Source organism: Leucoraja erinacea, chromosome 12, assembly GCF_028641065.1.
Source record: "Leucoraja erinacea ecotype New England chromosome 12, Leri_hhj_1, whole genome shotgun sequence".
Taxonomy (NCBI): Eukaryota; Metazoa; Chordata; class Chondrichthyes; order Rajiformes; family Rajidae; genus Leucoraja; species Leucoraja erinaceus.
This window is the reverse complement of record NC_073388.1, coordinates 36,745,485-36,760,765: the sequence shown is the minus strand read 5'-3', so window position 1 is coordinate 36,760,765 and position 15,281 is coordinate 36,745,485. Positions and strand designations below refer to the sequence as shown.

The 15,281-nt window shown below is 41.8% G+C and overlaps 1 protein-coding gene across 1 annotated transcript in view; it reads left to right on the top strand.

Moving 5' to 3' along the window:
- Positions 1-2,795: 2,795 nt before the first annotated feature.
- Positions 2,796-15,281, top strand: part of LOC129702256 (5-hydroxytryptamine receptor 2A-like) — a 146,317-nt gene continuing 133,831 nt past the window's right edge. The window contains exon 1 of the mRNA XM_055643935.1: positions 2,796-3,558. The gene's annotated coding sequence lies outside the window, so the exon portion shown is untranslated. The remainder of the gene's footprint in view (positions 3,559-15,281) is intronic.

Here is a 15,281-nt window from a genome sequence, read left to right as displayed (position 1 = left end):
AAAATAGAGCTACATTGATCTAAAAACAAAAATGTTACATGTATAAATCGCTCTTACATTCGGGAACCTGGTTAATTAACTGGTGGGATTATTTCCCTGTCCTAACTGCCTTTGCTTTAGCCGGTGGTCACATCCATCCCATCCCTCCCTCGCAAAGGCAGTCAAAGGAAGAGATTTCAATTTGAGCGCACTTGGTTGAATAGATGCAAGTGGCATGTAAAGCGTCTCATCTAGGTGCGCAATACACAACACCGATGAAATGAGACAATTGTCACACCAAAGATAGGCATAAAATGCTGGAGTAACTCCGCTGAACAGGCAGCATCTCTGGAGAGAAGGAATGGGTGACGTTTCATTTCGAGACCTTTCTACAGATCTGAAGACTGAGTCTGAAGAGTCTCGACCTGAAATGCCACCCATTCCTTCCCTCCAGCATTTTGTGTCTATCTTCCAAATCTTGTCCATCTGGCCAGTATTGGTCCGACCCAGCCCCTCGTTAGTCTAATCTTCATAAATGTAAAGCTGTCCCTCCTGCACTTTTCTCCAGCTATATAATTGTTTGTGCTGCCCTCTTATTTCTGTATTCAGTGGCTCATGGTACACAGACTACTCTAGATATCGCTACCTTTGAGGCTTTGCTTCTTAATCTTTTTGTTATCTTCTTAAAATTTGCTTGCAGGACTTCTTTTCTTTTTTCTCACATATTATTGCTATTGATGTGAATCATAAAATTTGGCTGTTCATCCTATCACCAGAAATATTTCTAATAATCCACCTTCCACAAATCTCTTGGCTTAAGGGCCTGTTCCACTGTACAAGGTAATTCAAGAGTTCTCCCCTGATTCGAGCTTGTGTAATGTACATAGCGGGTACGTAGGAGCTTGTGGATGTCATGTAGCGGCTCGTACAAGTAACGGTAGGCACTCGGGAAATCCGGTAAACTCGTGACGTGTTTTCAACACTGTGAAAAATGTCCACTAGTAAAAAAAATACTCATGATGAAAAAAATTGTTATTTTTGACTCGTACGAGCCCCTATGTACCCGCTGCGTACATTACACGAGCTTGAATCAGGGGAGAACTCGGGAGAACTCTTGAATTACCTCGTACAGTGGGACAGGCCCTTAAAGAATTCCAGAGATTCACTATCATCAGAGAAAAATTTCACTGTAAACTGGTTTTAAAAATGACTAGTCTCTTATCTTGAAACTACTTGGTATGTCCCGTCATCGGAGGTTCTTTGCCCTGATAGAAAGCATCTCAATATCTGCTCCTTTAGGATTTTACATGTTTTATTAAGGCGATCGCTCTTTCCCCTAATTTGTAAGTACAGACCCAATTTGTTCAGCCTCTTTTGATAGGACAGTTTTTTTCATCCCTGGAATTAGCCTGGGCTGAATCTTCTTTGGGTCGAGTCAGATTTGTACAGGATAGAATTGGACCCATTGACACAGGTTGTTTGACATTTAAATGTTGCTATAGTACTTGTCTCACCTAAACCTCTTGCAGCTCATTCCATATGTGTGGAAAAAGAAAACGTTGCCCCTCGGTTAAATTTTTTTACCTGTCATCTTAAACCTGTCTTCCGGTTCCGGGAGGGGGGGAGGGGGGGGGGGGGGGGGGGGGGGGGAGGGGGGGAGCGCCAACAGTAGCTGACCTTGAAGATGCTGGAGAAAATATCCTGGTCCCTCTACTACTGGCCCACCTCTCGCCCATCACTGCCACCAACTCCCTCCTCTGCTCTGGGTTTTCGAGCTACTCGTGTACATGGCCACCGGGTCTTTGTTGGCGTCGACTGCTGGGCTTGTTCTTGTCCCTTGTTCTTGCCTACCCCCAACTTGCGTACCACAGGTGTTAGGCTCTGATCTTTAGTTTAATATTGTTTAGAGATGCAGCATGGAAACAGGGCCACAAAGTCCATGCCAACCATCAATCCCCGTACACTAGTTCTATGTTAGCCCACTTTTGCATCCTACACAATAGGGGGGAATTTACAGAAGCCAATAACCAACAAACCTGCCATCTTTGGAATGTGGGAGGAAATCGGAGCATCTGGGGAAAGCCCATGCAATCACGGAGATAATTTACAAACAACACACAGGCAGCAACCATAGTCTGGATCAAACCCGGGTCTCTGGCACTGTGAGGCAGCAGCTCCACTGCTGTGCCACCCAGTTTCCAGGCTTTTCCTTGCATTCCTTCTTAAATAGAAGCATGACATTAGCCACCCTCCAGTCTTCCAGCAGCTCACCCGTATGTAATGATGATTCATATATCTCAGCCAGGGTATCTGCAATTTCATCTCTAGCTTACCACAGTATCCTGAAATGTATCTGAGAGATTTATTTACCTTCATATGTCTTAGGATGTTCAGCACCTTCTGACTGTATACTGACTGTCTTGGAGGAACTTCCTTCATCTTTCTCCACAGCAAAAACGGAGGAGAAATACTTATTGAGAGCTTTGCTCATCACCTACAGCTCCACACAGAAATGGCTGCTTTGTTTTCTGAGGTGTCCAATTGCCTTTCTATTTACTATCTTTTCCTTGATGTACTGATAAAATCTGCTTGGATTTCTCTATATTCCCTTAAATTGCCTTAACTGGCAAAACTATTACAATTTCCTATGAAGTATGTACAAGATTTAGTTTCAAATTATGCAAAAGAGGATTGATAAGAAAATAATCCATCTTTGTGGCAAAATTAATCAGGATCGTGACTTTTTTTTCCTTTTGGTTTTGATTTTGTGAACATAAGGAAATTAATCTCTATTTCTTTGACTTGCAATAGTTCTGATCACTGTTAAATCCATTATTTTGATCCCTTGTAATATTCAGCCTTTATTTGTCATCATGTTCTCTTTTGTCCTTGATGAGGTTTTCAACTTTAATGATGCCAACGCAATCTATGTTGCTGGTAAATGTGGTGTCTCTCAGGAAATATTTCACTCTATGACTATTAAAACATTTCAGACTCAATTAATTTATATGTATTTATGACTGTACAGTATATTTAATATGAAAAACTGTTTAATATAGATTGTGTTGCAGAATAAAAAGTCAGTATGTAATATCACAGAAAGGATTTAAAATTAATAGTTCAATTGCAAATATAATTTTCATATTCCAAATGACTGTACAATACATGGATGAAATGTTAATCAAATATCATATTCTAAATTGAAAAGATTGTGCATCTTAGTTCTGCATGCAGGTAAATCTGCATTGTAGTCTTATGTATGGAAAATCTCACGTTGTCCACAGAAATGACTGGTATCAATCTCTTTGAAATCTCAATCCTCTTATGGAAGGCTGAAGTCTATTCCGTCTTTTGTCACAGACTCTCCAATCTGCTGAAGATACTCGACAAGAGAAGCGGTAATGCATGAAGGTTAGGTCTGTGACTAGCTGCTAGTTTCATCATTACGTTCCATTCAGACTGGCTTTTGTGAAGGGATTAAGGAAATGAACAGAGATTTCAGCTGTCCACGACTCTTTTAAAGGAATTCGAGGTGGGGATTGCTTTGGTGCCTGGATCCTCAATTATCACATCATTCAGGTAAAAACTTATCAAATATACCACATCAAACCCTGATAAATAATGTCAGCAGTTATGAGGTAATGACTTACTCTTGTATAGCTGAAAATTTAGGGAAGTGCGAACAAGAATCATGGATATTTTTCATTTGAAGACTATATGCTCATTGACATTTGCAATTTTAAAATTATTCAGAATATGTATTTTTGAATGCTGTATGGACTTAAACTATATACAACAAAATATAGAATAATTTCTTAACCAGACCTGGCTAAAACTGGCAAAAGGTCAACGGTTAAGTTTGTGTCTAGTTCCAATAAATACCTTCCAGGCAGAAAATGTGAACCATCTATACCTTATACAGATGTTTCATTTAGCCAATCTATTCTCTTGTGGAAGCATGTGTTCGTGTTTTTAACTTTATTCTTTTTATTTATTGAGATGACTTTTTGTTCAGCAGTTATTGATGTATTGTAGCAATCTATGATTGGGCCATTTAAAAAATATATATATTGTATGGTTGAAACAAAACACCATCAACAAAAATGCATATTTTTTTTCTCTCGAGGATAACCTGTACTGCTATTTATATTCCATGTTACTTATAGGTTGTTTCAGGATATCTCCTCTGCTCTAACCTACTCTGAAGTGCAAAACTGTGTCTTTACAGTAAAGGCTACAGTCACTTACCTTTCACCCAAGAACAATTAATGTAAACAATAATGTAGCTGTACCTTTTCATTAGAATAAATAGTGTTTCTATTACAGATTATAATGCATTTTTAATCAGGTGTGAAGCATTCCTTTTGTCCCTTATCTTGTTACCTAGAAACATCCCTCAGCATTTTATTTACAATGCAGAATTCAGTAGCACCACAGGTTTATTTGAATTCTGCAGTCATTGTGTGCCCGGCAAGACTCAACAAGCACAGTTAATCAGTGTTGGTAATCTTGGTTAACGAAATCAAGAAATTATCCAGGGAATTGCCGAATTAATCGGAAGAACTCTCTGCTCGTATTTGAATGATGTCCAGAGAATTTTATCGACTAGAAATGGCAGTGAGATAGGGGATCGTATGGTATTCCCCCAGCCTTGTTTTAGATGTATTAGTTCAGATGGTTTAAATATATCTGTGACTGAAGCCATTAATAAACGAGGTGACATGAGGTTTGCTGTAGGTTACACAAGAAACATTATTTTATTAATTGAATTTGGACTTAACTAAATCTGAAAAGGTTGGGAATTAGTCCATATGAAAGCATTTTTAGATTGTAAATATTGAAAATCAATACACATTCTGTTGGTTTGCAACAGTCAGTTTTGGAATTCCTTTGCCCAATCTTTGTAAATTTGTGAAAGAGTTTAAAGATAAGTTCACAATATCTACATGCAGAAAATGTCTTCATTTAAACATGTTTAAAAAAACCCAATTCAACATCTTATTTAATATCAAGATGAGAGGTGATCAAGGCAGGAAACAATCCATCTGCAATGTGATGGTCATGAGTTGAATTGTTTAGACCTTGACTGAATTGACTCTGCTGGTCCTCCATGAACTTGGATTAGACTCAATGGTTGGTCAAAAGGTAGAATGGTCAAGGATTGCTGCCAGTGATTCCAAAGTATGTTTTGGTAACTGATTGGTAGGTGACGGCAGGGATGGGAATAGATTGGTTATTTAGGGGAGGGTTAAGATTCCTTGCGAAGAACAGGGGAGAGATCTTGGCTCATCTAGCTCACAAAAAAATTAAAGAAAACATATCTAACTATCAAAGCAGTAATCTAATCTCCTGCAGAGAATAATTGTTAATTTCATGTGGATTAGCAATCTTTTTCTAATGATCAAAAGATCTTTTAGAAACTTTATATGTTGTAGCATCTAGTACCCTCATAAAAGTTTACATTAATCTTCTCATTAAAGTAAAATGCCCGCACATACAATCATCTCTTGCCAATCATGGAGGTCAAAGACCTGGTATAAACTTATTCAAATACAAATTGCTTCTAATATTTTGTGACGCAGGAAATCAGACATGGCCTTTGAGGAATATAAAGGAGGAAAGAACTTGAGCGGTCAATTAGAATGGACAAAAGGCGCCATAAAATAGTCAGCACAAAGAAAATCCAAAAGCTCTTTATACATAACATACGTTAAAAATAAGAGGTGTGGTGTCAGGGATAATGCTGGGTTCAGCAGTGACTACACCGACACTCACAGTAAGGTGAACTGGTGTACATAATAATAATCTTTATTTCAGACTCAATGTCCAGACCAGGGACATTACATAAAAATGCATTGCATATTAAAAAAATATCATAAAGTACATATAAAATCTTAGTGTATCACATAAAAGCATCATAAATTATATATTAAAAAAAACACAATACATGAATTAATATCCAGAATAAAAGAATGATCAATGTCCTACAACGAGTCAACGATACCAGTGTCTCCACAACTGGGATTCGTAGCGTGTAGTGCTAAACCTTATGTTTTACAAGGCAACAATAATTTATTTTATTTAGTGGTAAGAAAGTCCAGGACTGCATGGGGGTACTGTCCCTCGCCATCAGGGCACATGTCCAGTGGCACTGGCGATCTAGGGCTTGTCCCGGCATCTCCGTTCAGGTCTTCAATGGAGGCGGCGTGGCAATATTGGGTTTATACTTGCAGTTCACCCTTGCCTTAAGAGGAGGTGCTGGTAATCTGAAGTTTATCCTAGCAGCTCAGCTTTAAGCCTTACTCTGGATTATCCTGGTGACTAGTGCTGGTGTGGTCCTTTGTCCATAGGCAGAAAGTGGCCCTAAATTCTTAGGCTCTCCCCCGGCACTCTCATAGCCTTGGTAGAGTGACTAGTTGTCTAGGACTTCTTCCCAGCAGCTCAGTCGTGACCACACGATGGCGCTGGTGGTCTCTGGTATGTCCCAGTAGCTCTGCCTCTCTCAAACCTGGTGACAGGGGCACACAGCTGGCAGAAATGCTCTCCACATTCTTGCCTTTCCCTTCTCCTTCTCCCTTCTCCCTTCTCCCTTCTCCCTTCTCCCTTCATTATTCCTCCTTCCTCTTCTGCATTTCTCATCTTCTCCCTTCTCTCCTCTGGCTGCAATGCCCGAGTTTTTTTTATAAGGGAATAGGCTGAGGTTCAGGTAGGCTAATCTGATGTCAGCTAATTGGATCCAACTGTTTCCAATGACACTGAAGATTTCCTTCTGCTGGCCTGTCAGCCAGTGGATGGGATCAAAATGGCAGAGTTGGATTTGGCATCATGTTCGGCACAGGCATTGTGGACCGAAGGGCCTGTTCTTGTGCTGTACTCTTCTGTTATATCTTCTATATCAGCAACTCTTCTTGTCATATTACCACAGGAAGAACAAAATCAATCTTTTTTAGTTTCATCTAGCAATGTCAATGTGTCAGTCATTGCCATCCTTTTTCAAAAAAAGAAACAGCAATTTGTGACCTTATAAAGCAAAGCTCTAGCACAGCAGTCTGATATATCTATTGAATGGTCTGCACTATAGTTCCTTAAAAAAAAAAAAAGAAAGACTCTAACCTTTACAGAACATCATGGCACTGTGTGATAGCTCTGCACATGTATTGACTTCAGTCCTGATAACCACTCGTAAGTCACCAAAAATCTAACTAAGACGCCAGTTACTCTGCTAGCTGTGTGTCTGCATGGGGGGTGATATTTCATGGAAAACTAATCTCTTGTGACTTGATTAATAAGTTTCGCTGTGGGGCCTGTGGATCATGTGAATGTTGTATCTGTATAATTAATTCCACACACTTGGCCAGTGCATGGCATCTGCATTGCGGTGACAATTGAATCTGAAAGGTGAAATGTTATTGTGGCCATTGATGTGCAGAGCCATAGTGTATGGGTGAGGTCTTAAATTAATATTTCTCATCGATTTAATGTGGAGAAGATCATGGAGACTAAGGCATTAAGGGAAGTAAACAGTGATGTCTTGTAACATGGTGACATTAAAAAAGAGCAGCTGCTGGCTACTTTGGGGCATATTAAATGGTATAAATTCTCAGGACCTGATTGAAAGTATTTTAGAACATTGCGGAAAGCTAGGGAAGAAATGTCAGGGGTCCTGGAAGGGATATTTGCATTTTCAGCAGCCATGGGTGAGGTATTGAACAACGAGAGTGGCATCGGGGACAATCAATGTGGCTTTGTGTATGGGAAACCATGTCTTGCACATTTGATTGTTTTTGGAAGAGGTGACTTTGGGGATTAGGCAGATATTGTCTGCATGTAGTTTAGCAAGGCTTTTGACAAGGCCTTGGTCAACTTACACAGTAAGTTGGTTTGGAAGGTTAAATCACATGGCATCCAGAGGGAACTAGTCAACTGGACACAATAGTGGCCTAGTAGTTGGAATCAAAAGATGGTAGTGGAGAGATGTTAATCAGATTGGAGCTTTGTCCTTTGATATACCACAGAGATTGGTGCTAGGTGACTGTTTGGCAACTACATTAACAATATGGATAAGAATGGGTTGTTCAGTGGATGCTAAGAAAATGTTTGTAAGATTGCAACAGAATCTAGATGAATTGGGAAAATGGGCCAAAGAATGGCAGATGGAATTTAACTTACATTTTGAAAGGTTAAACCAAACCTGGACTTCACAATCAGCAGGAGGGCACTGGGTCGTGTTGCAGAACCAAGAGACATAGGGGTATATAGTTCCCAGAAAGTCACAACACAGGTGGACAGAGTGGCAGAAGAGGCATTTTGCACAATTGTCTTAATTGTTCAGGAGTTGAGATATCTTGTTACAACTGTATAAGACTTTAAGGCAATAGTGGGAGGGAATCAGAGTGGCATCTGAGGAAAGGGACACTGTCACATTTCTACTCCCTACCCCCTTAATGACGTTCCTGGGACATTTAAAATAAATGCTGTATTATAGAGATTCCATTTGGATTTCTGATGGAAGGGATGACGAACACCTTGAACACTGGCGTTTAGATATACTTGGATCACTGGAGCCTCTTCCATCATGTGTATAGCCAATGTAGTCTTGCCCGTGTTCTCCACCTGTGTGGCATTGGGGACTGACGCCGGGTCGACAATGACTACATCGGACACTCGCCGCTTCCAAGACTGCCTAGTGTAGGAAGTGGGTGTTAATATAAAGCATACAGTAAGGTGGTGTTAGTGATGCTATTTCTACTATGATTGGTTAACATGCAATAACCAATCTACATCCTTACCCGTAAAGAGCGAATATAGTTGAATGCATATGCGACTCTTGAATTAAAACATACTCGCCGTATCTGTCAGGCGGTCTACTAATGGACCCAAACGTGTACGGACTAACCCCTGTCCCTCCGCCCCAGAAAAGTTAGTGGGGGAGGGAGGAAGTGAACCCGGAAGTGAGAAAGCAGCAGGGGACACATGAGGCGGCCGATAGGGAGAGCATGCGGGAGAGATAGTGTTGTTATTAGACAGAGCCGCCATTCGCTGCGGAGAACGGGACCTGCTGGGAATAGTGGTGGCCACACCAGCAGACGGCTGGAACATTAAAGGTGGAGCAAAGGAATTGGCTGGTGGTGGACGTGGTTCCTTTACAGACAGCAAGTATTGGCGGCTCCGTCGGTACAGGGCGCCATCAACGTCGACAAGGAAGAAGCGGGGTTCCTTAGACGGACAAACAACGCAACCTAGACGGGAATGTCCCAAAGTAGTTTGCAAGTGGCCGACTTGGCCCCTCAGCAGCGGTTTCAGTGGTTTGCTGGACTTGTCATAGGATCGTTTTTGGATGTTGTGTTTCTCCTGGATGTGCCTCTGGACCGCGGCTGGCTTCAGCACCTGTGGCACCAGCTGCTGCTGGGCAATTGGTATCGGAGGTCATGTTGTTCTAGACATCAGGCGTTGGGCTGGTGAGCCCAAGACCCCATCTCTAGCGAGGTTTAAGAGGTCAAGAGACACATTCGACGGCCAGGTGGGCATGTTCCACTAGTTGTTTTGCGCTCCTAACAGCCCGTTCAGCGAGCCCGTTACTTTGAGTGTATTCACTCGGGGCTGCTTGTGACCTGGTGGAAGTTCCATCGGTTGGCAAAGTGTTTGAATGCATGGGTGGTAAATTGTCTTCCGTTGTCAGTTTGCAGACTGACAGGTGCGTCGAATGTGGAAAAGTGTCTGTAGCTTTTGAATGACCATTTCTGATGTGATAAAGGACAGTAAATCAAGTTTGAACCAGTGAGAGTAGGTGTCGACCAGGACTAGATAATTTTTACTGTGCCATTCGAAAATGTCTGCCGCCACCGACATCCAAGGCAATGTCGGTGGTGGTTGTTGTAGCAGAAGCTGCCTCTGTTGGTGTGGTGCCAAACTGTTGCGTATGTACTTGGCCATGCCAGGCCAGTGGAACATGCTCTGTGCGTGGGCCAACATGGCATCGGTACCTGGATGACCATTGTGTGCCTCTTTGTAGTATTCATCTTGTAGTGATGAAGGGATCACGACTTTGTGGCCCTTAACTATGACACCGTCCTGCATTACCAGCTCATCACGGTCTAGGAAGAACGGCTGCACCTCCATTGGTGTGCTGGATTGCCTGTCGGGCCAGTCTCTTTTGATTATGGATGAGATTAGTTGAAGAGTGCCATCGGCAGCTGTGTGTTCAGCTAGACGGCACAAGCGTTCCACGGGAACGAAGTCGATCTTGGGAACCGTAAACTCATCCCTGATTAACTCATTTGACATGACCTGAAAGCGGCATCGCTGAGCCATATATTTCAAGTTACAAATAAATCTTTCCACAGGCTCATCAGGAAGCTGGTGTCTAGCGAAGAAATTTGCTCTTTCTAAAATACGGTTTGAGGGTAGGACACATCGTTCACGGAATTTACGCAGTAAGACAGTGGGGTCAATGGCTATGCTATAGGTCACTGGCAGCTTGCCATCGAATAGATTAGGGTATAGAAACATTGAAACATAGAAAATAGGTGCAGGAGTAGGCCATTCGGCCCTTTGAGCCTGCACCACTATTCAATATGATCATGGCTGATCATCCAACTCAGTATCCTGTACCTGCCTTCTCTCCATACCCCCTGATCCCTTTAGCCACAAGGGCCACATCTAACTCCCTCTTAAGTATAGCCAATTAACTGGCCTCATCTACCTTCTGTGGCAGAGAATTCCATACATTCACCACTCTCAGTGTAAAAAATGATTTTCTCATCTCGGTCCTAAAAGACTTCCCCCTTATCCTTAAACTGTGACCCCTTGTTCTGGACTTCCCCAACATCGGGGATAATCTTCCTGCATCTAGCCTGTCCAATCCCTTAAGAATTTTGTATGTTTCTATAAGATCCCCCCTCAATCTTCTAAATTCTAGCGAGTACAAGCCAAGTCTATTCAATCTTTCTTCATATGAAAGTCCTGCCATCCCAGGAATTAGTCTGGTGAACCTTCTCTGTACTCCCTCTATGGCAAGAATGCCTTTCCTCAGATTAGGAGACCAAAACTGTACGCAATACTCCAGGTGTGGTCTCACCATGATCCTGTACAACTGCAGTAGAACCTCCCTGCTCTTATACTCAAATCTTTTATCCTTTTATCGGGTCCTCAGATGTTAGTAACTTGTGAACGGACCGGTCAAAGGAGACTAGCCCTAAGTCTTGGCATGCATGGATGCCCAGTAGAGTCACAGTCAGATTTAAAGATATAGAAAATTAGATTTTTTGTGGCTTGAAATATATGGCTCATCAATTAAAGATGACTTTAAACTCCAGACTGTGTAATATGCTTATTTACATGGTGTCAGAAAGCTTGGAGTAACCCACTGCGTCCGTATATCGGGTTTTATTTCTGTTTATCAGTTTCACTTGTATCACCATGGCTCACTCGTGCAGAAAGCCTGTGCAGCTTATCTTCGATTCTGACATCGGGGAATGATGGAGGCTCTTTGAAATCGACTATGAACACTATATCAATATCATCCACCGAATGAACCAGATGCTGTCAAGGCTTCCCTCCTACTTAACCTGGCGGGACCTGAAGCCATGATGAGAGCGTGGACCTTTGAATACGCGCCAGCCGTTCACAATGCCAACGATCAGGTAGTTGTACCTGCTGAGACGATGCATGATCCCACTTCTGACACCATGTAAATAAGTATATTACACAGTCTGGAGTTTAAAGTTATCTTTAATTGATACACATAATATAGCAGTACAGCAGTTTGTTAGTTCGTCATCACCGCTTCCAAGACTGCCTAGTGTAGGCAGTGGGTGTTAATACAAAGCATACAGTAAGGTGGGGTTAGTGATGCTATTTCTACTATGATTGGTTTACATGCAATAACCAATCTACACCTTTGATTTGGAGACAGTGGGAGGAGTGAATTGTTGCTGAGGGCGAGTATGTTCTGCCAGGCATTGGAATCTTCGAGTTTATAATTAAAAAAAAAAAACTTGTCCACACATCCCCATTAAACTTTCCCCCTCAACTTTTGTTTATGTGCTCTAGTGTTGGACATTTCCACTATGGGGGGGAAATGTTTCTGACTGTCTAGGCAACATGGATAGTAAATGTTTAGAGGGGTTAGAGCCAAATGTAGGCAAATGGGACCAGCTCAGTGAGACACCTTTGTCAGCATGGATGAGTTGGGCTGAAGGGCTTGTTTACATGTTGCATAAATTTGACTCTCTCATTACCTGGAAGAACAGTCCTTTCTGTCCCACAAAATTGATTTGTATTCTTGATTGTCATCGGTTAATGCCCAGAGTTCTTCTGAAGAAGCTCCAGGAAAAAAAGGAAGGAGACACAAACGGGACATTACTCACAGCAGTCCAATTGTTAGACCTCCACCAAGCTATTCCCACACTGCTGTAAACTGAAACACCAGCCATGTTTTCGGTCTAAATCCATGGATAACTAATAATCAATATAATGTCTGTTTTGCCAATTGACTCTGTGGACTTGCAGAATGAAGACATATCGATGGACATCAGGCACTGTGCTACATGATTTACTGCCCATGGTCATGCCCATCAAAATGCTTAATTTTGTTATGGGGAAGTTGTATGCAGAGTCAGCAAGTAAATGAATATGGTCATAGAACTGCAGAGTGTGGGAGGGCCCTCACTCCAAACGAGGTTAGTGGCTTTCTCCATCTGCCGTCAACTTCATCTCATTTTGTCTTGCTTTGAGATGAAGTTCACTCCCTTTGAACCATGAGCAACAGTGCATCACTGGTATGACAAGATCTGAATTGGAACCTGTAAATTATCTTCACCTAGAAAAGTTGAAGCCACAGTTACTACACCTGCTACATTGCAATCCTTGTGCTGCTCAGAGGTCAGTGTAGCAGCTGCACCAGATTTAGTTATTTTAAGTTTTAGTTTGGTCTTGCAAAGATTTAGAGATAGAGCGCGGAAACAGGCCCTTCGACCCACGAGCCCGCATCCACCAACGATCCCAACACATTAACACTATCCTACACAGTCCAGGGACAATTTACACTTGTACCAAGCCTGTAAACCTGTACGCCTTTCGAGTGTGGAAGGAAACCGAAGATCTCGTAGAAAACCCATGCAGGTCCTGGGAGAACGTACAAACTCTGTACAAACAGCACCAGTAGTCGGGATAAAACCTGGGTATCTGGAGCTGCAAGCACTGTAAGGCAGCAACTCTACTGTTGTGCCACCCCGCTGCTCTCAAATTAAGGGCCTGTCCAATTTAGACGATTTTTCAGCAGACTGCTGCCGACTGTCAATTCGATGGCACTCGTCTGAAAAACCGGGTACTGGAACGGCGGTTTTTAGAGTGGAACACAAACACATCACAAAGGCGGGGGCCAGGGAAAGCGGGGAAACGCTGTCTGAAATTGACGGTGCAAAGTCAAGGAGATACTGACACAGGATGGACAGGAAGCTTAAGACGGCTAGCACGGTCCTTTAAAAAGGGAGGGGAGGAGGGGGAGAGAAGGGGAGAGAAGGAGTGGAGACACTTTTAAGAAGCAGACAACTTTTAATAAGCCAGAGATACACAGCTGTGATGTTTGGCGGGCATTTAACATTACCGGTCGGTTATCCTTGGTTCTGAAAACTCATGCTTACATTTTTTCCTCCCAATGAGCCAATGAAAATGCCCGGTCAGCAAAGACGATTAACTAAAACTACCTACGACTACCTCGACTACCAATAACTACATGGCGACCCCATTACAACTGTTCATACGACTACAGGATTATCGATTTTCTCCATGTCGACCAATTATTGGTCACAGAAAATTTTTCAACATGTTGAAAGATTTACGGTGACCATACTGAGGCCGCAACTAGTTCCCAGAATGCGTTAAGTCCTCGCGACCATGAAGGGGATTTACCAGAGACCACCAGCAAACATGTGCCGATCATGTGGTGAGTGCAGAGTCTCCTGCACTCGCCTAAACAGTTGCCTAAGTGGGACAGGCCCTTTAGATGTTTTATTCAGGAGATCTTAGTAAAGTGCAAATATCTCTTGTTTGAGAAAATGGCTGCCTGGCTGAAGTCTTTTACACAACTTTCTCCTCTCACTTTCAGCATTTTGTCCTGTTCTATGACACTTTTGTACCATCTTGAAACCATAGTTTATTGCAAGATGACGCCTCCCAAGTTGCTCTGTGGAGATTTGAATGTGATTCAGCACCCCAGTAGCCTTCTGCAAATTAGACTGTAGTAGGACCAACCTCAAAAACAGCTAGAAGAAACAAGCCAGCAACAACCTTGTAAACAGCTGGATAACACTGATAGAGGGAGATCTTTCCTTAACATGTGGGATTGAAAAAGGATGGAACTGCAAATTGACTCGAAGCAAGACAAAATCATTAACTAATCAAACTGCACAAGAATGGAAAACACAGAAGACAAACAAGAGGCGAATCAGCATTTCAGGTAATATCAGTGGAGAAATAATGGTCAGACAGTGGATTTCTCAAATACTATTTCCAATGTCTTTTTATCCTGAAGATCTGAAATATGATCCGAATCTGAAATATGACTAAATGACACACTTCCTCTAGAGATGCTGCAGGGTCAAAGAAATCACCCTGCCCTATTGGCCTTTGTTGAACAGGTTCAGGCACCGGGACAAATGGCATCCAGTGCAGCATCGTTTCCTTAATGCCATCTACACAAATTACATAAAAGCAATAGCAAAAATGTTTATAATTTGTTTATCTCGATTTAAACAATAAATACCCCGATTCAAATAAAAGATTGTTTGGCAATCGAATAATGCCCATAGAAGTTAATTATATTTTAATCAGCAATACAGCAGCAAAAAACAGTCTTTCTACATGTTATCCACCTGAATGTTAAGACATAGTGATTAATTATTTAAGCATTTTTATTTGTCTGTTTTTACGGCAAAGGGTTTGAGGATGATGCACTTAAATCCTGCTTGTTTGTTTTCAATTAGTAAGTCAGCTAAGAATATTAATGTCTTGAAAGCTTTCCAGGTTGCTGTTAGCTAATATTTTTTAGCAATTCAAAAAAGCTTATGATAACTGGCATATATTGGTTGCAGTGATCAGAGCAAAGGTTTGCCTTCTCCATTTGTTTGTTGGGGGAAAAACATGGATTCCAGAATAAGTAAATCAATATAAATCAATTTGTCCTATTACAATATAAATGAGTCAGTTACTTCAAAAGCTTAACATAACTGCTTCATTGATGGTCGAGATATCTTGCTTGAAAAACATCTCTAGGACAAATGTTGCTGGCCTTATATCACATA